Here is a 23,418-nt window from a genome sequence, read left to right on the forward strand (position 1 = left end):
ATTTGTTATTTGGCGCTACAGTTATTATATGTGCTAAGTGTTATTCCTACAAAGTGCTAATTCTACCAAGTACTAGCGCTAAAAGTGCTTATTCCTGACAGTGGCCCACGTAGCCCTGTCCCATGTGCATAATCCCCTGAGAATTCTGCCCCTGCCTATGGCACATTGTAAAGTGTGTGTTTCTTATCTAATGTGTTTGATATAATACAAAGGCTAGTTTTACATATAACCTTGTGTGGAGTTCCTTTTGTGGGGGGCCTAAGATGTTGTTGCTGGTGGGTGCGTGCGCAAATACTTAACTTACATTGCCTCTGGGATAAGCCTTACTGCTCGTGTCACGTTACCTAGAGGGTGAGCAGGGGTTATGTTTGGCGTGTAACTCCCTTGCCCTGACTAGAGTGGTGGTTTCTGCCTGGCTTTGGCACAAGCCAAAGCCAATCGGAAATCCCATTCCTAACAATCCACAACATGGACGCACAAGTCAGTGATACTAGGAACCAGGGAGAACAGGTCAGAGAACTGCCATTCTGTTGCTCAGGGGTCAGGGTGGAAGAGAGGTTAACTCCATCCACTGACCCATCTTGCTCTCTGGCTACCAGGAGGTCAGGAAGAGGCTCAGTCTCCTCCTCCATTCCATCATCTGTTGCCAAGAGCATGCCCACTTCGGACCTCCCCAAGTGGGGCTTAAGGCGGTTGACATGCAGGACCCTCAAGGGGTTCCTGGGAGATTGCAGGTCCACCAAATAGGTGACTGGACTCTTGCACTCCACAACCTCAAAGGGGCCTGTCCACTTATCCTGGAGCGCACAAGGCTCCACGGGGGCCAAGACCCACACCTTCTGTCCAGGCTGAAGCTCTACCAGAGTGGCATTCTGGTCATACCACTGCTTCATCTCCTCCTGGCTGGCTTCCAGATTTGCCTCAGCAAGTGCACGGAAACGCCTAGTCTGGTTCCTGAAGGCCAGCATGTAGCTATATACATTCTGGGGAGGTTTCCTGGAAGATTTCTCCCAGCCTTCCTTGACCAGACTTAGAGGTCCTCTCACTGGGTGGCCATACAGGAGCTCAAAGGGGATGGACCCTAGAGACTTCTGTGGTACCTCACGGTAAGCAAAGAGCAGGCATGGAAAGAGGACCTCCCACTTATGCCTCATGGGTTCTTCCAGACCCATAACCATGCCCTTCAGAGTTCGGTTGAATCTCTCAACCAACCCGTTTCCTTGGGGGTTATAAGGCATGGTGAATTTGTAGGTTACACCACACTCTTGCCAAAGGGATTTCATATACTTGGAGATGAAATTAGTACCCCGGTCAGACACCACCTCTAGAGGGAATCCCACTCTGGAGAAAATTCCCATCAGCGCACGTCCCACCACGTGGGCCGTCACTGTCCTCAGAGGGATGGCTTCCGGGTAAAGGGTGGCATGGTCCACCAGGAACAGGATGAACCTGTTGCCCATGGCTGTCCTGGGGTCCAGTGGCCCCACAATGTCAATTCCCACTCGCTGGAATACGGTACTGACTACAGGGAATGGCTGGAGAGGAGCCTTCTGCTTCCTTCCACTCTTTCCACTTGCCTTGCAAGTCTGGCAGGCCCTACAGTGAGGATCTAAGTTCTTGGGGATTTAAGGCCAATAAAAGTGGGTGACAAGCCTTTCATAGGTTTTGTCCTACCCCAAATGCCCTGCCAATGTCATATCGTGAGCCAGCCCCAGTAGGAAGGCCCTGAATCTCTGGGGTACCACCAGCGCATGGGCTGACCCAGGTTCAGCAACCTTAGGCTCTGAATACAGGAGGTCATTCTCCCAATAAATGAAATGTGTTCCAGACTGATCACCATTGGCCTGGTCTGCAGCCTGCTGCCGCAGACCTATGAGAGAAGGACACTCTTTCTGCGCCCTGCAGAATTCCTCCCTGGAGGGGCCTCCTTCCTGCTACCAATGGGTCAGCTCAGCCAGGTCCCCCAGTTCAGCTATCTGTTCCCCGGTAGGCTCCAGGCTATCCCCCTCAAGGTCTGCTTCCTCCTAGGCTGTGGGAATTTCAGTGGCCGGTTTCCTGCACCTCCTGCGCCTTCTCTCTAAGGCTGGTTCCTGGGCCTCTCCCTCAGGCTCCAGGACCTCTTGAGCACCCCTACTGGCTGCCATTGACTGGGTGGTCATGCACGCCCAGTCAGGCAGACCCACCATCCTTAGGTGAGCACTTTTCTTCACCTTTTCCCAAGGTGAACTTTCCAAGTAATTCCCTAACAAACAGTCTACAGGCATGACAGTTCTCACAGCTACTCGAAGAGTACCAGAGACCCACCCCACTCAAAGGGAACCTGAGCCATTAGACAACAACTCTGTGTTGTCAGCGTTGACAACCCGGCAGTATGCATGGGGGACAACCTGCTCTTGAGACACCAGGTGCTGCTTGACAGCAGTCACACTGGCTCCTGTATCTCTAAGAGCCTCCACCCTTTGGCCATTGATGGTCACCCACTGCCCATATGTCTTAGTGTTAGAGGGCAGTTGGTTCTCAGGGACCATCTCACTGTCTCCTAACAAGACCAGGGTCATCTGAACAGGATCCCACCCACCTTGGACTTCTACCTCCCACTCAAAGGCTACACTAGCCATCTGCCGGGGCTGAGCACCAGTGGGTGCTGGTTTACCAAACAGGCGACACTTGGGATCATTGGCAAAATGCCCCAGTTCACCACATTTGTAACACTTTAGGGGCCCTCTTTGAACAGGGGTACCTGTCGGGGCCCCGGTCAGTTTCTGGGGTGGGGGAGGCTGAGAACCTTTCCCTTGGTTTCCTTGGGGATTACTTTGGGGCCTCTTCTGAAACTCCCTCTGTTTGCCCTTGTCCCCCTCACTCCTCTGCTGGGGACCCTGCCCACCCTTGGAGGAGTCTCCCACTTGACCCTTGTGGACCCTGGTGCTGACCCTGCAGTCCGCCTCCTCAGCGAGCTTCCTAGGGTTAGTCAGCTTGCTATCAATCAGGTGCTGGCTTAGCTCAGAAAAACAATTACAAGATAAGTGCTCCCATGCAATTAAATCAAAGAGACCTTGAAAATCATTAACTTTGCTACCCTTCAACCAACCATCTAGTGCGCTGCAGAAAAAAGTTACATACTCAACATACGTACTGTTAGGAATATTTGCACAACCCCTGAACCTCTGTCTGTACAATTCAGGAGTTAACGCATACCTGGTCATCAAAGCTTCCTTCATGTGTGGGTAAGAATTATAAACTTCAGAGGGCAAATCTAGCAGTGTGTCCCGCCCCTCACTAAGGAACCGCCCCCACAACCCTGCTCCCCAATCTCTCTCAGGGACTCGGTGGGAAGACATGGATACCTCATAGGCCTTAAACCACTGCCCCATGTCATCATTCTTAAAAAATTCTTTCACCACATCCTTTGGCATGTACACCCTTGATTCTACCTGCACTGGCAATGCGCTGCCACCAGAGGGAGTAGTTTCCATACTTTTAGCTTTCAGCTCCAGCTCCCTCAACTTCATTTCATGCTCCATTTGAAAATGTTTCTTTCTTCCATATCCAGCCTTTTGCTTTCCATCTCCAGCTGACCATTTAGTTTTGCCATCTCCATTGCATGTGCCCGGGTTTCCTTCCTGTCTGCCGACTCCTCTGGCGACAGGACTCTGCCAAAATCATGGATGTTTTCTGCTTGTTCAATTTCCACTCAATTCTCAGGTGCCCTTGACTCAATCCAGGCCCTTACCGCCTTTTGGAAGTGAGCTTTGTTTTTACATCCAGACTGTGAAACTCTAAACTTTTTGCAGAAGCCCTTCAGCTGGGCTAAGGAGTAGCTCTCTAGTCTCTCTTCTTCCCATTTTATTCCTTCAATGTCAGAAACTACAGACGCTTCCTTTTCTCCATTGACTGAATCAGGCATGACTTTTCTTGAAAAAAAAAGGGAGATCTCTTGGCAAAAACAAAAATCAACAAGTATGTGGCTGCGTTATTGGTCTGAACTCACTACGTGGTGTTCACCAATTACTGTATATTAATCACAAATGCAAATTTGAAATCCTCACTGCTGCCTCCAATGTTAGATTTGGGGGTCTCTGGTTGGCACAGGTGAGTACTTGTGACAAGCAGGGACCCTCTCCTCTAGTCAGGGCAAGGAACTTAGGGCCAGATGTAGGTATCCAAATACCGGTTGGTAACGGCCGAAAATACCGATATTCGGCCGTTACCGACCGGTATTTGGGTACCGAGATGTAGGGCATCTTAAAATACCGATTTGGTAAAATTACCGAATCTGTATTTTAAGATGTAGGTGGCACTGTAAACAGTGTCACAGGGCTTTAAGGATTCGTTATTTACCACTAACTAATAATTGGTGGTAAATAACGAATACCTGTGTATATGCAAATCTGTGCATGTACACCTGTGCCATGTGGCACACATACATTCCCTTGGGGGTGCAACAGGGTGTCAAAGTGCCACCCTGCCACCCTTGAATTATTCGGTATTTACCAAATCGGTAATTACCAATTCGGTAATTGACATTCATTCCTATGGCCCTCCAGGCCCAGAGGAATGAATGGCAATTACCGAATCGGTAAATACCGATTCGGTAATTACCGAATCTTACCGATTCTGTAAAAAATACCGAGAATTTACCTACATCAGATTTACCGATTCTAAAATACCGAATCGGTAAAATTCGATATTTTAGAATCGGTAAAAATTATTTACCTACATCTAGCCCCAACTCTTTAAAATAACCCCTGCTCACCCTCTAGGTTGCGTGGCGCGAGCAGACAAGGCTAAACTTCAGAGCGTTATGGGTTAAGCATTTAGACCACATACAGTAATTCAATGACACACCACAAATGGACACCAGTCTAGTTTTGTATAAAAAAATGAGTATCTTTATATAAGGCTTAGCACAAGACTCAAATAACGTTTCTAAAATGAGGGCACAATTACTATTTAGCAATAAAATGAGGATTCTGTTAAAAAATCGTAATTCTTGGTTCCTGTGTGCGTTGCGCACTCTTGTCCTACTCTTACCATTGAAAAACAATGTCAAAAAGGTATTAAACCAGCGTTGCGGACTCCGTGGTCCGTGGCGTACACACTGTGGTACGCGTTGAGTGACAATACCTTTTCTGCAATGAGGAGTCCGGTTCGAATGTGGCGTCCGGGACGTGCAGGCAACACAAAGATGCTGGCGGCTCCTCTGCGAGGCGGACCCAGGCTCTGGTAGGCGTCTCGGTGCGAGGCGTAGAGCAGGGGGGCCTTAAGGAGCGGGGCGGGCGATGCGGATTGCCTCCGGCGTTCACGGCGTTCGAGCCGTACTTTCGGTCCGTAGCTGCTGATTCAAGGCGGGCAGGCGCGGCACGAGGCAGCCAGTAAGAGGCGTATGGCTGGGCTCTCTTAGTGCGGCACGGCCCCGGTGATCACGAGTGTGATGTGAGTTGGCTGGTACGATTCGTGCATATGGGCCGTCCTTGACTTTGTGAGGCACTCCGTTCGGATGCCAGCAGCGGGGGCAGCGAGGCGAGCAGTGCGGCTCGAAAAGGGAGGAAGAGTGAGGCAGATTGAGGGCGGCCTAGTGGGACTGTGCAAGGAACGGCTCAAAGCAGAGCGGGCTCACACGGTGCGGGGGCGGCCAGGCACAAGCGTCACGGCAAAGGAGGGGATGAGGCGCACTGGGGATCGCGGCTCCGGTGATAAGGAAGGGCAAAGTTCAGCAGATTTGTCAGTTAAGGCAGGAGGAGTCCAATAATCCTGGGACTCCGTTCAGGGGGAAAGCTCACCCACAAGCCCTTGGAGATTGTTTGAAGCACAAGTAGCAAAAGTCTCTTTCAGTCCTTTTTCTCTCCTTTCTCAGCAAGGCACCCACTGCAGGCCAGTCCCCCAGGTCAGGGACAGTACTCCTCCTCACAGCTTCTTCCAGGTCCTTCTCGTCAGGCAGAGGTTCTTCGTGGTCAAACAGGATCTGATTTCTTAGGAGCAGGGCTCCTTTACTTATACTGCATTTCTTTTCTTCTTTCAGGCCAGGGGGCCTTTGCCTAGTTAAGTCCAGTTTCTGGGCACTTTGTTGATAGGATGCAGGCTTCTGCATTCAGTGTGCAGGGCAGAGACATCAGACGCTCCGCAGGAGGTGGAGCCAGCATTGTGGTGACAAGTACAGTCCAGGAGTACTCTGTTGACAGTTTTTTCTCTCTCTTTACAAGGTGCAGGGCAGAGACCTCAGAAACTCCACAGGGGGTGGAGCCAACATTGTGGTGGCAGAGCAGAGCCCTGTTCAGAACCTAGGTGCACTCCTCCCACCCATCTGGCTGTCATCTTCCTATTCACCACCTGGCAGCCCCAGCCTGTCTCCTGGAATTCCCCAGCGCTGTCACACACAGAAACGAGACAGCAGATACACATCAGAGCAGAGGCGGGCTGAAATGGTTAGGCAAGCAAATACCAACTTTCTTAAAGTAGTATTTGCAAACACAGAACATTAAAAGAAACTTTACTAAAATATTTATTTTATTATTCTGAGTTCAGGCATACTAAACTCGAATTTCTATCATGTTCCCTGAGTCTGTTAGGAATGTAGAATGTAACAATTCCAACAGCCCATTCTGGCCTATGAGAACAGGTAGCCTTACAATAGTGAAAAACGAAAATGGCTGTAATTCACTATTAGGACATGCCACACACATCAGGGCTTGTCCTTTCTTATGCTTTCAATGCACCCTGCCCTTGGGCCTACCATAGGGATAACTAATATGAAGTTAAGGGAAGGTTTAGGAACTGGCAGGTGGGTGCACTTGCCCAGTCAGCATGACAGTACCAGACTGCACGCAGGTTCTGCATCGGCAGACCTTAGACAGATTTTACAGCGCTGCTTCTGTGGGTGGCACAACCAGTGTTGCAGGCCCACTAGCAGCATTTGGATTTACAAACCCTGGGCACTCCTGGTGCACGTTACTGGGGTCTGACAGTAAACCAAATAAGTCAATCATGGAAACCAAACAACATATACACTTTATACAGGGAGCACTTGCACTGTGGTACTGATTGGCAGTGGCACAGTGCTCTGAGCAGCTAACACCAGCAAAACACATGCGGCACACCAGCAAAACACATGAGGCAACAGTAACAAAAATGGAAGGGAGACCCAAGCCAATGGTGCCAGGTCTAACACTGCAGGACTATCGTTCATGGTGAAACACACTTCACTGTCCTACCTTTGTGTGCACCCCTTTGTGAGAAACTTATAGAGGTGTCATTACCTTGCTCCCCATCGTCTTAAGGAATCTAAAACAAAGTTGTTGTCTATTTTCCTATTTTTCCTAAGTTAACCACACACTTTATCATCTTGTGAACTGTATTTCTCCACTTGAGGCGTTTCTTATGATGATACGTACACCTTTCCTACAGAAGACAACCCATTACGTAATTTATATATTTTGCTCTGACTCTACTTGTGGGGGAAGTTTGTGTAGTGCTTCAGTGACTTCAGTGTTACACCTCAAATCGGTGTAGTTGTAATTTACACAATATTTCCGTTGCTATACTATCTGTGGCGTTGTTTTGCTACTTACGTCAAGGACATCAGTACTACGTTACAGTCTGTGTGGAATGTATTCCACTCAATATTACTCTTTCCAGGTAATGTTTCTGTGGTAACTTGGGTCCAGACTGAAGGTAGCTTTCAAGTAGATTTATTGGGACAAGTTACACATATACAAAAACCTCACCAGGAGCGTCTGGCTAGATGCTCAGCCCAAGACCAACTGTGATGAATCAGGTCATAACATTCTAAATGACATCATATTTACAGAGTTCCACTGGTGGAGTAGAGGAAGACATGTGAACACATTTATTAAGATATTACATATCCTCCTTTCTCAAAAAAACACAAAGAAAGAAACTTAGGTAAGAAAATAACACACTACAGAAAAGCAAAGAGTGTGCAGAACCAGAAGTAAAAACGTACAAAAGAGAATAAGAGAGAGCTGAAGAACCAGCAATAAAAACGTACAAAAGAGAATAAAAGAGAGCTGAAGAACTAGCAGTAAAAGTAAAGATAATAAAAGAGAGATGAGAAAGCATATTAAATACAAATAGAGATTCTATATTAGATTCCATTGTAGACATATTACTCATCCTCCTCTCTAAACACGAAAAAGAGAGGAAAGTTAAAGAATAGGTAGGAAAACCATCAATGGCAGCCTTCCGCAAACCCATTGGCCAGGTAAGTAAGCAAAGAGACAACTCACATCAGGAGAATTGAAGACGACAGAGAAGAAAAAGAGTGAAAATACTCAAACTTCTCCATCTGAATTTTAAGAATATATAACAAATTGAAAATAAAACTGGGCTACAGTGTAAGAAAATTGACCTAATATCATAAAGAAAAACGCCCAGAGTAGAACAGCCCATGTACTATGGAAATTAAAACCATACACCCTATAGGGTAAAATTATGTAAACATGGGTAAATATTGTGCACAGTACGAAAGGGACAACACCCAGGAAACAAACCCCATGAGGACATGGGAAACTAGTGCACTGCATAAGAATCTAAGTACCTTGAACAAAACCAAATTAGCAAACAAAAATCTATCACTCCGGAGAGATCAAGATGGGGTACTTAAAAGGCGCGGGACATACATCTGCGCAACATACCTCGAGTAGAGGTCACTGAAATGCACATGGAATTGAGGAAGACCTCAAATACACCTCACGGAGAGGAAAAACACACCTCGCTGGGAGGTCAAGAGAGTATGTGCATAATAAATGCGGGAAAAACCTAGCAACATGTGAGTATTGAAATGTAGATGTGTATTGTAACTTTATAGACACTAAAATGCAATGCACACTAAAAAATAACAATACAACTCACGTGAAACACCTCATGAAGAGGTCTACATTGTGCACTGTAATGACAGGACTCAACATCTTTTCGTGATACCCTTAGCGGAGTAAACAAAACAATGTGCACTAACAGACAGGACTATAATCCTGTGAGACACCACGGTTCGTGGTACAGATTGTGCACTGTAAAAAAAACAAATTTCAGACTTTGTATACTATATGTGTAATAAGTGACAATAGCCATGAAGCTATTACCAACTAAACATTTAACTAATCCACGTACCTTAAATGTGCATATGCAGGTAAGAATGCAAACATTACATTAAAATTTCAAAAATTGCATCATGACTGGATTACATAAAAAAGAAAAGTATACATCCCTGTGGAAACAAATGCATGCTAAAATTGAGAATGTAGCTATTAACATGCCCAGAAGATGGCGCTCTAACCAAAATAAAATATAGGTGGCTTCCATTACATTAAATTTAGAAACTATCTTGATGAACTTATGAATATTTCACATTCTTAATGAGACTGAAAACTGCAGCAAAGTAGAATGACTGGAATTATCCTCCCGTTACTATTTACTGATGAAAAACAGTCAGGAAGTAAAGCGAAAGGAGTCAAGAACATGCCAATATTTCCGAAATTCCGACTCATTGAAGTACCAACCGATCTCCATATACATTGCAATCCAAAGAATCGTGCCAGCATAAATCATCCGGTAGTGCAGGCATCACTGGAATACAAACAGATCTCCAAAGGCAGCGAAATTCGAAGAATAATGCCAGCACAAAACACGAAGTGGTGAAGGTCTCACTGGAATGCAAATGGAGTGATGACAACCAAATAACTTTATTGACAGAGACACGAAATCGGCAAAATTAACTTGAATTGCTTGTGTGGAGAGATGGTGTGCCCAATCAAAATGGCAGGACGCACAGCTACGTCGCACCGGATGGCTCAAGGCAGAAGAGAGCTCCAGGGATTCCTGCGCCGTTGCAGTGACGGAGAGAAGAACGCCACAGGGAAGGCATCACAGGGCAAGAACAGGTAAGCCGCGCGCGTGTGAAAGGAATCACGCACCACTTTAAACAGTAAAAACAGTTGAACTGACACTACAGCTTGTGCGCACTAAAGGCAGATTATTTGCCGTAAATTGTCACAAAATTAAAGTAACACCTGTGCCACATCCAGTAACACGGAGTAGAAAAGCCCGAGTTCTCCACATGTCCACTCTTGAAATGGGCTGTTAGGAGAAACTTTCCCTCCAGCTCAAACTCCGCACATCGAAAAGGCAATATAAAAATAAAAATGTTTCTCCATTAGGTGGCAGAAGTGTTCCCTCACGCAGGCAAATCCAATAACATTACTTTTTTTTGTAATATTGGCATAAAGACCGACAAGTGTCATACTGTGCAGGTTCATCAATGACCAGAAAGCAGTTTAAAACCTGACATGTGCAATGCTGTGTCAGTGGAACCCTACATCAGTGATGCAATATAGAATGTTGGGAGCAGTAAATGTCAGTTAGATTAGAGCTGAGTACCTGGTTAGGTGCTCCTGGTGGGGCTGTTATCCTGTTACTTCTTATCTACTAATAAACACCACCTATATGCACCTTGTCTGGTATCCTGTGTCTTCCTATCTATACCTGGACCTGTGGGACAAGCCCACTACATTTTGGCGACGTCGGACTTAAAGAACCTACCAATAAAGAAAACCTACACTCAAGAGTCAACCAAAAGGAAGAAAAAGCGTACTTAAGAAGTCTAACATGTCAAGTAAATAAGAAGTCACGCCTGTTTGCCCCACCAGTGTCCAGCACAACGGACAGCTCAACTACAGGTGTGCAGTGTACTGTCATCTAAAGGAAGCTTTGTAAGAATCACCAATGCCTACAGCGTCTCCAATCCACAAGAAGACAAAGTAAATTACAGTGGCTGTGTGTAATTTTGGCGCAAGAAGGCATCCTGTTTTGGATTTTATGACTGTACACTTAAATAAAATTATCAAGGAACAAATAGAAGCGTGTGAAGTAAAGAAAAATATCTAACTACAAATCTGAACTTTACTGAAATCGAGTGAATTTTCATGGATGATACTGTTAAAAATTATCACAGTTAAATACAATAATATCGCTCGATCTGCAAAGTGTGAAAGGTATGAGCAAGCTCAGTCAAAAATAAACTGTAAGAAAATTCGTGAAAGAAATCAAAGGCAAACCGGAAAGTGAACTCAAACTGTCTAGCATGAAAGTAGTGTCTTTGTAAAAAAAAAAAAAAAAGATTGTCATTTCAAGTTTTTACACCTTTTGTAATATACAAGCCTCATGCTGCAAGCATTAGAAAATCAGTTACTCACTGAATTCATGTTTGAAATTGGCTCGCGCATCTCACCTTCTCAGTTGCGTCAGCCATCAGCCTCTCATGATGTGTTCGAGTCTTCTGGAAATACTATGCTGTTTAAGGACGTCTTGATGCATCTGCGCGCCGAGAGCCACTCGGTATGCGTCCTCCATACGTCCTGCCATTTTTTCTCCTGCTCACCGAGAAAGGTTATTCCTCCAACGTCGGTAGGTCAATTTCTTCCTCGAATGTCCGTGCTTTCATCTAACGGACATAACTTTACACAAAAGTCATCATTTTTTTTTTAAACCAACGTATGTGTCGAATTCTTCATCTACATCCACCGAAAATGTATGTCAGACCAAAGCAGGGCAAATTTGACTCAGTCAAGAGAGATGCCAAGAAGCAACGTAAATCAAATAACAGTAACTGTCTGCCAACTAAGGCAGTGGGATATGTTTTTGAAGTTCACATGGCCTTTAAATGAAATACCTGAAACTAGTGACTCTGTGCTAATTACTTTAACTGAGGAAACCATACAAGCACAGTCTTCTTCGTTTTTCCAGCAGAAGCGTTTTATTTTCAGTGTTTTTGAAGTCGAATTTGGTTCCTTAAAAGATTCTTTCTTTTAGCAACTTAACATGTCCTATTCAGTAAATACTAAAATGATTACTTTAAAACTAAGAATTTCAAACACGATCAGTAATACAATGCAAAGTGAAAAGTTACATTGCCATCTAGTGTTTCATTTAGTAATAGTATATGAAATATTTCTCAATAGTACATGAAATGTTTTCTCACATGTAAAAGAATGTTACATTTCTACATATCGTTTTTTTTCCAAGTACACTATTGTATTTTGTTTTACATTGTTTGTTTTTTGTGCAAAAAAAAAATTTTTGGGTTTCATATAATGAAAATTTATACGTATTGAAGTTGTGAGGATTAGGTTTATAATGGAGTTTTCATACTTAGTGATCGCATTTACTCCATACTTGCTTGCCTTACATGTGCACAATTTTGCTACATCTCCGCAAGGTGTGTTGTGGGACTTTCCCCATTATTTGTATCTCTAGTTGCGAGGATCTATTCCCGCATTTATTTATTTATGCACATAATTTATTTTACATTTCACCTCTCCGTGAGGTGTGTTTTTCCTCTCCAAGAGGTGTGTTTGGATTATTCCAACATTATTCATGTGCATTCCATGTAACCTAAACTTTGTTATTCTGTGCACGATTCACTCATGTTTTTGGGGAGTGCTTGTTGGGTGTCGTCCCATTAGTTCAGTGCACTATAATTATCCATGTTGTATAGTTAAGTTACTCTCACCACCGTCTTTGTTTTTTTTTCTCCTCTTGATATTTGGTGTGAGTTTGTGTTTTTACTAACTATACGCATGTCAGTACCTCTCCGGAAGTTGCCCATGTTAATTGTTTTACCCTCTGCGGGTGCATAGTTTCTCTTACCTTGTTACATGGGTCAGTTTACTCTGGGCGTATTAGGTTTGTTTCTACACTTTAACCCAGTTGTTCTTCTATTTCTAATCTTAAAATGTTGAGGGAGATCCTGTTCTCTTCTTCTCCCTCGCCTTGTTCTACTCCTGAGATGATATGGTTTTCTACATCTTTCCTGGCCAGTAGATGCGGGGAAATCCGTCATGGATGGTTTCTTTCTCTTTCAATCTCGTTACTCTCTCTTTTCTGTGTTTCGCTCTGGAAGGAAGGATGAGTGTCATTCTCTCTTATGAGTGTTGTTTGTGCATTCCTTGTTGTTCTTTACATTTGAAGGATAGTTTTCTTTGCTTTTTTCTTCACGCTCTACCTGCGTTCTTCTATCTTCACTTATGCTCTTCTTATCTTCCTTTTCCCAGCTCTTCCTGTTAAATGGGTTGTATGGTCCTTCTTATAGTTCAATTTTGGACATTCCTTTTTGTTCATTTTGTAACAAGGGAGGATATGTAGTATCCTGGCCTGACATGTGCAATGCTGTGTCAGTGGAACCCTACATCAGTGATGCAATATAGAATGTTGGGAGCAGTAAATGTCAGTTAGATTAGAGCTGAGTACCTGGTTAGGTGCTCCTGGTGGGGCTGTTATCCTGTTACTTCTTATCTACTAATAAACACCACCTATATGCACCTTGTCTGGTATCCTGTGTCTTCCTATCTATACCTGGACCTGTGGGACAAGCCCACTACAGTTTCAAATTCTGTGTTCTAGATTTCTGGTAGTGCTGCCTTACATGCATATTTCATTACAGGTTATTTAAATTATAGCCCTATGTGGAACCCCCACCTCTAATGATTTAGTCCCTTATCTTCACCCCCTAAGTGCAGCTGGATTTTGTGTGACCTTTTCTGACCTGTGACTCCTGCTGCAGCTTGCTAGTTCTGCCCCCCCCACTCCCCCTCCACAATGGCTGGGCAAGCTATGAGCCAACCCCCTCCATTCCTAAATTAAATCGCGGAACCGCAAATTCACTGGAAGAAAGGGATACATTTATTCGCCTCATACCTCATAGCCATAGGCGGCAAAAGGTATTCAGCAGTTTGCAAACAACACATATTGTTGCATAACCTAGGCATTCAAGGTAGGAACATTTATGACACCTTACCCAAACCAGAACTAGAAGAGGATGAGGAGGCTACTGATGAGTTTAAAGTCACCCTGTTAAAATTAGAGGCACATTTTGGTGACAGAGTAAACGTAGTTTTGGAGCGACATAAGTTCTTTACCCGCATCCAAGGTAAACAGGATTCTTTCATTAATTACATTGCTGCACTTAGAGGCCTGACACAACTATATGACTTTGGTGAACTCACCCATTCACTCATCATGGACCAACTTGTCAGGTGCACAAACAATAGTCGTATACAAGAAAAGCTCCTGGCAAAAACCCCACCTTAAAAGAAGCGGTTAGCATAGCAGTCTCTGTGGAACACACTGCTAAGTGTATCAAAGAGATGAGAACTCCCAATGAGCTTGTTGCCAATGTTCGCAATAGCTGTGATGCACAGGCCAATTTTACTGATAACGAGGTATTTAAGATCAAACCTGGAGAAGACAAGGATAACCATTCAGCCAGAGAAAAGGGAAAGTTGAAATGCTATAGATGTGGCAGCAGCAATCACCTTGCTAACGATGTGCGTTGTACTGCCCGCAATGTCACATCTGTTAAATGTAACAAGAAAGGGCACTCGGGTAGAGTGTGCAACAACAGTGAAAACCACCAAGTGAAAGCAGTACACAGTGAAGGGGACTTGGCCCCTAAGTATGTGTTCCAAGTCAAAGTTAGAGACAATCAAGCTTCCCCAAGTTCTCAAGGGCAATTCAGTGACCTCTGGCCTATTGAACATCCTAAATCTACCATCTTGGTGTATAGTAAGCCCATAGACGTGTTGGCTGACTCGTGTGCCCCTGTAACCTTATTCAACATTGATGTCATAAATGGCATTTTTGATACCTCCAGTTTCAAGATGCTAGAACTAGACATTTCAGCACTAGGGTATGCCGATGAGAACATTCCTTTAGATGGGATGATGAGTGTGAGTATTACATTTAAAGGAAGAACTACATGGGGCAACGTCTACATGGTAAGCAAAGGGTCTAATCTGTTGGGTTGGCATCATCAAAGAGAGCTGGGGATGGTACTCGACCCCAACAATAAAAATCAAGTTCTTGTAGCTGAGGAAGTGGAGGTAACCAGCAAGGATGTAAACGGTTGTCCTGAGTTGTTCACTGAATTAGGTCAAACTGTAAATAGCAATGCCTGCGACGTACCTCCCACAGGAATGGACATCATGCCAGAGATGGTTCATGCTGTATCTAGTACTGATGTTGTTAAGAGTAGCTATGCTAGTTCCAATATGCTTAATCTCTCTTGTAAGACCACAGCAGTTCCCCAGCCTCCATGGACTAAGTTGGCATTAGAGATAATCTGTCCGACGGGACAATCTGGAATCTCGAAGAGATTTTTGATTGTTCCCATGGACTACACATCTCACTGGATTAAATACAAATGGGTCCCACGTGTTTCGACAAAAGTCCTTATCGACTTCTAAAGAGACTCATTTGTATGTGACGGTGTGCCAGCTTGCATAGTCACCAACACGGATATCCAATCCTCATCTATGGAAATGAAGTCTTTCCCTTGTGAACTGGGCATCAAGCTTGAGGAATCCAGCGAGAACTGCCATGGAGTCAAGGACCCCATTCTTATCTCAATGGTCTGGATAAAAAATCTTACTCGGCTAACTTGTACCAAAAATATGGATGTTGAAAAAATGTTAGGAGAATGCTTTTGGGCGTATCACACATCTCCTGACATGATAACGGGAGTCATCCATTTTGCGCCCATCAGGGGAAGAGATCCGTTTGCCAATCCCATACCCCATTGAATTGCCATGCACAGTCTTCCTTGCATATTGTCTTTTCAGGTACCCGGCCGTCTCCCCCACCCCTGGGGATTTTCTTGTTGCTCACTGTTCATGCTATGTTTCTCCACAGGTTCCCCTGCTTTCCCTTTCCCCCCCGAAGGGCGATGTGTTGTAATCTCTCTCCTTTTTTCCCTGGCTCTTTCCTCGCTGTTGTTTCTTTCCTCCCTGCCCCTTTTGGTATCTTCCCCCTCTCCCCGCCTCCTCCTACCTTTTGGAGTGTTCCCCTAGAGTTCTCTTTGGAATGTTGGACATGTGGTCAGTTACAGAAAGTGGATGACAGAGTAAAGGTGCTTGAACTTACCTTGCTTCAGTCTCATCTTTAGTTACAAAAGTAATGTTCGAGTTCTAAGATTAACAGTTCTGATTTGTAAAGGACATTCTAAGTTGGGAAAGAGAGTTCTAATTTGGAATTGAAAGAATTCCTTTAGAATGTAGATTGGAACAACACTTCTAATCTGGAACGTCAGAACTATGTATGGAAAATTGGGCCGAAATGTCAGCTGCACTCATGCTGCGAGATGGCCGAAAATTGTGGCAAATCGTTAAGCATGGCTCAGCTGAACCTCCAGCGGCAGTTGAAGCAAATATAGCATCCGCTGTCTGGGAGGAACACTTTAAAACCCTTTATAGACCTCTTAATTTGGACCAAATGGTGACCCAATCAGAATCCATAATGGACCCACTCACAGAAAGTGCAGCTCCCTTGGATGGATTTTCCCTAGAAGAAGTCACCATGGCAATTAGGGGTCTGGCTGCTGAAAAGGCGCCAGGCCTAGACAGGCTTCCAGGTGACCTATACAAACATGAACCTAAAATCTGGGCTTCGTACCTCAGGGTGCTGTTCAATGCAATTCTGAACGGCATGACGATCCCCCTAACTTGGCTGGGGGCAGAGATAGTCCCTATCTTCAAGAAGGGTTCTCCTCTGCTCCCAGTCAACTATAGGCCTATAAGCCTGATAGACGTTTCACAAAAGCTATTCGCCAGGCTATTGTTGGATCGTTTGTTGGATTGGATGACGGAATATGATATTCTGAGTCCTCTCCAAGCGGGTTTCAGAAAGAAGGTCTCAACTATAGACCAGGTCTTTCGGCTCACCCTCATTTTTTGGAAAACGGTACAGTTGGAGGGTGGCAGTCTCTATACTGTATTCGTGGACCTGAGGGCAGCCTTTGACCTGGTCCCCCGCAAAAAGCTCTGGGAGGTGCTGGCCAAACTGGGGGTCCCTAGGGGCTTGCTGGAGATGATTATTCGTCTCCACACTGATAATTTTGCACAAGTGAGGTGTGGCAAGGAGGGAGCCTTGTCAAATAGGTTCCCCGTTGACAGGGGGGTAAGGCAGGGTTGTGTGCTTGCACCGACCCTGTTCTGCCTCTATGTCAACATGGCTATCTCCCATCTGAACGGGGTGGTCAACTCCAATGCTCCCAAGCTGGCAGGCTCCAGAGTGCCGGCAATCATGTTCGCCGACGACACTCTGTTGCTCTCCAAGTCGGCGATGGGTATCCAGCGTGTTCTTGATGGCTTCGTGGACTTTTGTGGGGAACACGGCCTTGAAATTAACACCTTAAAGACCAAATTCATGGTGTTTAATCCTCCCCCAAAACTCCGCTCTAGCCCCAAAATTGGTCAAAGCAGACTCGAAAGGGTGAGGACTTTCGAGTATCTCGGAATTATGATAAATGAGAGAATGTCCTGGTGCACCCATCAAGAGAAAGCACTCCTCAAACTGATTCAGTACTCAGGTGGTACCATGAAACTTTTGGGTAAAAACAAGTCATCTATCCGACCCGTTGGTCCACCTTTACAGATCTATAGGGCACAGGCAAGGGGGGCTGCTATGTACGGGTGTGAGCTTTGGGGCCATGCAGCCTCTCAGGACCTGTTGAAAGAGGAGAACAAGTTCATTCGCAGGCTTGTAGCGCTTCCTTCTAGCACGCCTCTTGTCCCTTTAAGGTTAGATTTAGGGATGCGACCCCTTGATGAAGAATTGGCTTTTCGACCCCTGGCTTATTGGCGTAGGCTGTGGTCAATTCCCGAATTGATTGGCTATAGGCAGGGACTCCAGGAGGTGCTCGCTATGCCTAATGCTGGGAAAATCAAATGGCTGAAATTTATTAAAACTGAGCTGGAGGACTTGGGCCTTTTGAAGTTGTGGTCTGACCCTCTAACCACCTGCCCGCTTTTCCCCAAAAAGACATTGGCAAAGGTATACCGCGATAGCAAATTAATGGCACTCCACCACCATCAAAACCATGGGACATTAACGGAATCATTTCTACACATTAAGGATACCTATAGTGACCGTCCTGTCCCTGGCAGTAGCGGTCGCTCCCCCACGCTTCCCTGGCCATTGGATACCGTAGCGCTTGGCTGCTTGGTAACATTTGTTTCCTTTGCTCACACATTCTAAAACGTAGCGCTTTCACATAAATATCGTAGCGCTTGGCTGCTTTGTGACTTTTGAATACTCTGCTTGCACAATCCAAAACGTAGCGCTTTTGCAGAAATATCGTAGCGCTTGGCTGCTTAGTGACATTGGAATTCTTTCTGTGTATACTTATAAGCGTAGCGCTTATTGCATACTCGCAGCGCGTTAAGATTGGTGCCTGGGTCTTTGCTGCTCTGCTCGTGCTTTGACATTGTATGTGTGCCGAATCTCTGTTGGGTGTTCGTGCTGGCATATTGTAGGAGCGCTTTAATTTTATTTTTAATTAGAGGTCCGCTTTGGTTGCTGTAAGGATCCCTGCCTGCTTGCTGACACGCATTCGCCCCGTGTTTTCGTTTGTTTTTGCCGCCATCTTGTGACGGTGCCTCCCGGCCCGTAGCTCCACCCCGCTCCCGCCTCCCAGCTGACCCTCGCTCGCCCCTCCCCCTCCACTATCCACATATGACAGATGCTTTTGCGCGCAGCGGTCGCGCCCCAGTTGCGCCGAAGGTGCGCCAAAGGTAAGCCCGTCTACGCCCGTCCGCGCCTGGACCGCGCCCTGCGCCTGTCCCCCTGGTCCTTGTCGCCCCCACCCCACCAGAGTCACATATGATGCCGCAACTCTCCTCGCCCTCAATCCAGGACGCTCTGCACACTGCTGCATAGTCACCCCAGGACGTACCCACGGCCCATTCGCCTGCCTCTCCTGCAAGTTCAACTGCTTCAGGACCCTCACCAAATCCTATTCCTCCACACTCAGCTCCGTCTCTAATCACCTGAAGTGCATCCTGCTGAACACCCGCTCGGTACACAGACACGCAACTGAACTCTGGGACCTACTTGACACTGCGTCACCGGACATCGCCTTCCTTACAGAAACATGGATGAACACATCATCAGCTCCCGACATCGCCATAGCCTTACCGGACGCCTATAAGATTATCCGAAAAGACCGCACCAAACAAACAGGAGGAGGCATCGCCATCATCCATAGGAACACCATCAAAATCACGACCAGCTCCGACGATCTTCTTGCAACCGCCGAACACCTTCACTTCCAGATCCACCCCAACCCTAGGACCACGCTTAGGGGCACCCTCATCTACAGGCCTCCAGGTACCCGCACTCAATTCAGCGATGACATCACTGACTTCGTCAGCCCACATGCCCTCGCCTCCGAGAACTACATTCTTTTAGGAGACCTCAACTACCACCTTGAAAACAAACAGGACAGCAACACCTCCACCCTCCTGGACAACCTGGCCAATCTCGGACTCAAACAACTTGTTGAGACCCCCACCCATATAGCCGGACACACGCTCGACCCTATCTTCACCTCCAGCAAGCACATCTCCTTCGATCGCACCACAGCCCTACACTGGACGGACCACAGCTGTGTTCACTTCAGCTACAAAACCACCCTGACCCACAACCGCCCACAACCTATTCCTCGGAGAAACTGGAACAAAATCACCTCCGACCAACTCCTCACATCACTCAACCAAAACCCTCCCACCCTCTCATTGGACCCAAACCAAGCGGCCACCAATCTCAAAAAATGGATCACCCACAGTGCTGACGAATTGGCACCCCTGAAAAAGCACCAGATCAAATCAGCCAGCAAAAAGGCCCCCTGGTTCAATGATGACCTTAAAATATCCAAGAAACTATGCCGCACCCTGGAGACAACATGGAGAAAATGCCCAACCACCGACCACATGGCCACCCTCAAGGCAGCCACCCGCAAACACCACCAACTGATACGATCCGCCAAGAAATCTGCATTCAAGGATCGTCTCGACAACAACACTCACAACAGCAAAGAACTTTTCAACATCGTCAAATAATTCACCAACCCCACCGCAGCGTCTAACGACATCACTCCCTCCCAAGACCTCTGTGATGCGTTATCCTCCTTCTTCTACAATAAAATTGCTGACATCCACAACAGCTTCAAAAATACTCCCAGCGATCAACCCTCCCCACCCCCCGCACATCCCACTCTGTCATCTAACAACCTTAGCGCTTGGAACCCAATCACCACTGAAGACACCATCCGCCTAATGAACTCAATCCACTCTGGCTCGCCAACTGACCCCTGCCCCCACCACATCTTCAACAAAGCTGACTCCATCATCGCACCCCATCTCCGTGATGTCATCAACTGCTCGTTCAACTCTGCCACCTTCCCAGAAAGCTGGAAACACGCCGAACTCAGCGCCCTTTTGAAGAAACCCACAGCAGACCCCTCTGAACTCAAAAACTACCGACCCATATCCCTCCTCCCATTCCCGGCCAAAGTAATTGAGAAAGCCGTCAACAGCCAGCTCGCCGCCTTCCTTGAATCCAACAACTCCCTTGATCCTTCTCAATCCGGCTTTCGAGCCAAACACAGCACCGAAACCGCCCTCATTGCAGCGACCGACGACATCCGAGCTCTCCTGGACAACGGAGAAACAGTGGCCCTCATTCTACTCGACCTTTCCGCCGCCTTCGACACTGTCTGTCACAGCACCCTCATACAACGCCTCAACAACATCGGCATACAAGGAAAAGCCTTGGACTGCATCACCTCGTTCCTAGCTGGGAGAACCCAGAGAGTCCGACTTCCCCCATTCAACTCAGAGGTCACTGAAGTCATCTGTGGAGTACCTCAAGGATCATCTCTCAGCCCCACCCTCTTCAACGTTTACATGAGCCCACTCGCATCCATCGCGCGCACACACCATCAACATCATCTCTTACGCCGACGACACCCAATTAATACTTTCCCTCACCAACGACCCTAACACCGCCAAAACCAATCTTCACGAAGGCATGAAAGAAGTAGCCGAATGGATGAAACATAGCCGCCTAAAACTCAACTCAGACAAAACGGAGGTGCTCATCCTAGGATCTTCCCCATCGGCCTGGGACGACTCTTGGTGGCCTTTCGCGCTGGGCACAGCACCCATACCCACAGACCATGCACGTAACCTTGGCTTCATCCTAGACTCCTCTCTCTCGATGTCCAGACAAGTCAACGCAGTTTCATCCTCCTGCTTCAACGTACTTCGCATTCTCAAAAAGATCTTCCGCTGGATCCCCCTCGAGACAAGAAAGACTGTCACCCACGCACTGGTCACGAGTCGACTGGATTATGGTAACACACTATACTCCGGAATCACAGCAAATTTACAGAAAAAACTCCAACGCATCCAAAACGCTTCAGCAAGACTCATATTGGACATCCCTCGCCAAGATCACATCACCGGACACCTAAAAGACCTCCACTGGCTTCCCGTCAACAAAAGAATTACATTCCGTCTTCTTACCCATGCACACAAGGCCGTCTACAATCTAGGACCCGAATGCCTCAACACTCGACTGTCCTTCTACAAACCCTCCCGCCAGCTTAGATCGTCCAATCAAGCCCTCGCCGCAGTCCCGCGCAACCGAAAATCCACCATGGGTGGCAGATCCTTCTCCTTCCTGGCTGCAAAGACCTGGAACTCACTCCCCACTCACCTCCGCCTTACTCAAAACCACATCTCCTTCAGAAAAGAACTTAAAACATGGCTATTCGACAAATAATGAACCCCTGCCCCCAGCGCCTTGAGACTAAGCATGGGCGGATCTAGCGGATCTCGCGTACGCGAATTTGCGTATTTACGGATTCGCAATCCGCGAGAATACGCGAACTCTTGCGGATTTGCGGATTTTCCCGTTTTTTGTGTTGGCGAGCATTTGCGCGGATTTTGGGACAATTTCGCAATTGCGAACTTACTTTTCGGCTCGCAACGGCCGCGACTATGTTGTTTATACGTCTGGTTTATCATCACAGGTTCACAGCACCCTCTGTTTCACCACTGCCACCCTCTGGGACACCCATGCCACCCTCTGGTACATCCTCACTGCCACCCATTAGGTTTGTTTATCACTGTAGTTTATGGGGGTTGAAAAAAGCAAGCACACCTCCCCTACTTCAACTGCCATGAATTAATTTGGGGTTGATTAATGTGTCAGTTATTTTGAAAGTTCCAGTCTGGCTGGCACCTGCTTCCTTCCTTATCTGTAATTTGCTTTCTGTTGCAGTGCAATGTTTTTTTTCACAGGACCTTTATGGTCTACTTGTAGCTATTCTATGAGCCTGCTGTTTGGGTCATAGCAGGGTCATAGAATAGTTGCAAACTCTGGAGGGGCCCCTCAGGAAGCACTAGAGTGAATGTTACTAATGTTAAGTTTGAACTTTTGCACCTGCTCATTGCTTTCAGTTTAGCAAAAATCGTTTTTTCTGCAATTTCTCGCGTTTTTTGGGGCGCGAATCCGTGCGAGATTGATTTCGGAAGCCGCGAATGCTTGCGAATACACTAAGTTTTTCTTTGCGACGTGTATGTTCGCGTGATTTTGTGCGTGTTCGCGAGGCGCTTGTAGCTATACGTTTGCCAAGTTACCCTAGCGGTCGTACACGGGCGCGGCCATCTTGTTTGCGTGACGTAATTCCGTTTCCGGCCGCTATGTGTAATCTCGCAAACTGTGCTGCTCGCTAGTACAATTTCGCGTGCGCTCGCGAGGAAAATCTCGCGCGAACTTACCCACGCGGTCGTGAACGGGCGCGGCCATCTTGTTTCTCATTCATTGCTATGGTTCTGGGCATGCTTTCTGTATCCTCTCTGAATCTCTGCCATCCTTTGCTTGTTTGAAGTTTATTTGATCTATTTTACTTATTAATCTATCCCTCTATTTTTCTAGCTCTATATTTTTGTGTTTTCTGCTGCTTTTAGTTACTTTTAAACTACTTTTTTAAACTCTTTTCTTTTCTTCTTCACTATTCTATTTCTTCTTTATCATTTAACTTTATTTCTGCCCAGACCATGGTAAAGGGAGCCGGGAAGCACCCTGAGAAGGGGAAGGGTCCCGCACCCCGTGCCCGGCTCCCGTGTGGGCGTTTGAGGGGGGAGCAAGTGGTGCCACGGGAGATCTTTAGCGCGGAGGAGGTGGCCGCACTCATCTTCCACGTCCAGCGCCGCCTCCCCAAGACGATCCTGGGAGGCGGCAAGATCGCAACCGGCTATGGCATCCGGGAGCGCCGGAAGCGGTGGGAGAAGGTGTGCCGGGCCATGTTTAAGCTCTCTGGGGTCCGGCGCACATATAACCAGGCCACCCACCGCTGGACAGATGTCATGGACCGGGAACGGGACTTGCTGGACGCGCTCGGCGTAGAGGTCCCCGGGCTTGGTGAGTAGTAGTAGCTATTCATCACTACTCTGTTTTATCCGGCTCTGTCATTTGCAAATCTTTGTTCTTTACCAAGAGCAATAATGCTGCCGATTACATTGTAGGTAAATTATATTTCAAAATCTTCTATGCATTTCAGGTGCACTG

General features: G+C 46.6%; 1 long non-coding RNA gene across 3 annotated transcripts in view; it reads right to left on the minus strand.

The window, feature by feature from the left end:
- The window catches only part of LOC144821573 (uncharacterized), a 2,083,451-nt gene that overhangs the window by 478,321 nt on the left and 1,581,712 nt on the right, over positions 1–23,418 (minus strand). For 2 of the 3 annotated variants that reach the window (XR_013608384.1, XR_013608383.1), the window contains exon 6: positions 11,240–11,465. This is a non-coding gene — a long non-coding RNA (uncharacterized LOC144821573). Of the gene's footprint in view, positions 1–9,137; positions 11,466–23,418 lie in introns of those variants that run through there. The other variant, XR_013608382.1, reaches the window with a different exon arrangement.

Source organism: Lissotriton helveticus, chromosome 2_2, assembly GCF_964261635.1.
Source record: "Lissotriton helveticus chromosome 2_2, aLisHel1.1, whole genome shotgun sequence".
NCBI lineage: Eukaryota > Metazoa > Chordata > Amphibia > Caudata > Salamandridae > Lissotriton > Lissotriton helveticus.